Source organism: Ornithorhynchus anatinus, chromosome X1, assembly GCF_004115215.2.
Source record: "Ornithorhynchus anatinus isolate Pmale09 chromosome X1, mOrnAna1.pri.v4, whole genome shotgun sequence".
NCBI classification, from domain to species: Eukaryota; Metazoa; Chordata; class Mammalia; order Monotremata; family Ornithorhynchidae; genus Ornithorhynchus; species Ornithorhynchus anatinus.
Genome location: NC_041749.1, coordinates 3,579,045 through 3,581,750, shown reverse-complemented (window position 1 = coordinate 3,581,750; position 2,706 = coordinate 3,579,045). Strand labels below are relative to the sequence as shown.

The window sequence follows — 2,706 nt, the reverse complement described above, 5'->3', positions numbered from 1 at the left end:
TTCTTCTTCTTCTTCTGCTCTTCTTCTTCTTCTTCTTCTTCTTCTTCTTCTTCTTCTTTCTTCTTCTTCTTCTTCTTCTTCTTCTTCTTCTTCTTCTTCTTCTTCTTCTTCTTCTTCTTCTTCTTCTTCTTCTTCTTCTTCTTCTTCTTCTTCTCTTCCTCTTCTTTTCTTCTTCTTCTTCTTCTTCTTCTTCTTCTTCTTCTTCTTCTTCTTCTTCTTCTTCTTCTTCTCTCTTGTCTTATGCTGTTGTGTCGTCTCTGGCCCATGCAAACATCTCTTCCAGCATGGCCCCCCTCCATCTGTAATCGTTCCGGTAGTGGATCCGTAGGATTTTCTTGGTAAAAATATGGAAGCGGTTTACCATTCTTGAGCCTCCGCCCTTGAGTCTCTCCCACGCCGCTGCTGCCCAGCGCGGGGGAGTTTTGACTTGTAGCTGATTACCTTCCACTCGCTAGCCACTGCCCGAGCTAGGAATGGAATGGACAGGCCTCTGCTTGACTCTTCCTGCCCTAGTCGAGACTGGTAGAGGACTGGAAACTCTCCAGTTGCGACCCTGAGAGGGGATTATTATTATTAGGGACATAATAATCCCGGTCCTTGTTAAGCCCTTACTACGTGTCAAGCGCTGGACCAAGCACTGAGGCAGGCACAAGATAATCATGTTGGACACAGTCCCCTTCCCCCAGGGGGTTCACAGCAACAGGGCAAGGGAGAATAGGCATTTAATCTCCATTTTACAGGTGAGGAAACAGAAAAGTCATGTGACAAGGTCACAGACTAGGCAGCAGCAGAGGTGGGATTAGAATCAGGTGGGATTGGAGTCAGGGCTCATGAGTTCGAATCCCAGCTCTGCCACTTGTCAGCTGCGTGGCTGTGGGCAAGTCACTTCACTTCTCTGTGCCTCAGTTCCCTCATCTGTAAAATGGGGATGAAGACTGTGAGCCCCACGTGGGACAACCTGATTCCCCTGTGTCTACCCCAGCGCTTAGAACAGTGCTCTGCACATAGTAAGCGCTTAACAAATACAAATACCAACCAATCCAGGTCCTCCGACTCCCGGGCCTGCACTCTCCCCACGAAGCCACGTGGCTTCTCATTGAAAAAGGCAAGAATTTTAAAAAATCTCCCCGCGAAAAGGCAGCACAAAGGAGCAGCTTAAGGGAGACGGACAAAGTCATTAGGCCACTCACTTAACTAGGAGAGTCAAAAAATAATAATACTTGCTGAGAGGGGTGTTTGGGGAAGCTTGGGATTCAAAGGTCAGCATGGGTGAAGTCTTCGGGAAGCATATATTTCTTTCCCGAGTCATTTAATGCCTCCGCCTTCGATAGCAAATATTCTGTTTGCTGGAGGATGTTCAGAAGGTCACAGAGAGAGTTTGCTGATGTATGTGCACTAATGATAGTTGTGATATAGTGGTGCTATTAGTGTGTCTCCCATTGTGACCTTTTCCTGGAAGCTCCATCCGCCCCCCCTTCCCCAACACACTTTAGGCACCGGGTGAAATCCTTTCAAGGAGTATGACTATATCATCTTTATCATTTCCCCATCTTCCCTCCCCTCAGTGTCGCCTATGCACTTGGCTGTCTACTCCTTAAGCACTTTGCTACTCACACCCCAGCCCCACCTTTGTTGTACATCCCCTGATGTCCATCCCCTTGATTCTATTTACCGTGATTAAGTTGTTTTGTTTTTGTCCGTCTGCCTCCCCCGTTTAGACTGTAAGCCCGTCGATGGGCGGGGATTGTCTCTATCCGTTGCCAAATTGGACATTCCAAGCACTTGGTACAGTGCTCTGCACATAGTAAGCGCTCAATAAATACTATTGAATGAATGAATGCACACATCCTTATATTCTACAGTTTCCCCTACCTGTAATTTATTTTAAGATCTGTCTCCCCCTGGAGACTGGAAACCCCTTGTAGGCAAGAATTACATCTACCAACTCTCCTGTACTACATTTTCCCAGGCACTTGGTACGGTCTCTGCGCACAGTAAGCACTCAATAAATACCACTGACTGATAGATTCTAATAATAATAATGTTGGTATTTGTTAAGCGCTTACTATGTGCAGAGCACTGTTCTAAGCGCTGGGGTAGACACAGGGGAATCAGGTTGTCCCACGTGGGGCTCACAGTCTTAATCTCCATTTTACAGATGAGGTAACTGAGGCACAGAGGAGTGAAGTGACTCGCCCACAGTCACACAGCTGACAAGTGGCAGAGCCAGGATTCGAACCCTTGACCTCTGACTCCAAAGCCTGTGCTCTTTCCACTGAGCCACGCTGCTTCTCCAGATTCTGCTGCTTCTCCTTCAGATTCTGTTGAAAGAAGCATCTGAAATGTGATCGAGCTTTTTCTTTCTGGGTCTTGACCGTTCTGAGGCAATTGTTTGACTCCCTGGATCCCGAGATGGAACTTGTTGATGGCTTTAAGCCCAGTTTCTCTCGGGACACTTCACACCCAGGGGATTTTCTAATGAAATATATTTGAAGGAGATGTGAATTGTCTATAGCTCCTGGGGGAAATAATTCCTTAAGAGGGGATTGGTTGATAATGTAAGGCTATATTGGGAATTTGTGAGAAAAACAGGATTTCTTAAGATCGATGTAGGCTTTCGAGAAAATCACGGTGGTGTCGATGAAACGTTAGCCGGGTAAATCGAAAGGAGCATTTGATACTAAGGCCTTCAAAAACCCACAAACA

The 2,706-nt window shown here is 46.5% G+C and overlaps 1 non-coding gene across 1 annotated transcript; it reads right to left on the bottom strand.

Annotated features, from left to right (window-relative positions):
* Window positions 1–425: 425 nt before the first annotated feature.
* Window positions 426–563, bottom strand: LOC114806729. The gene has a single exon (XR_003754791.1). It is a non-coding gene; the product is annotated as a small nucleolar RNA SNORA7 (small nucleolar RNA).
* Between the last annotated feature and the right edge of the window lie 2,143 nt (window positions 564–2,706).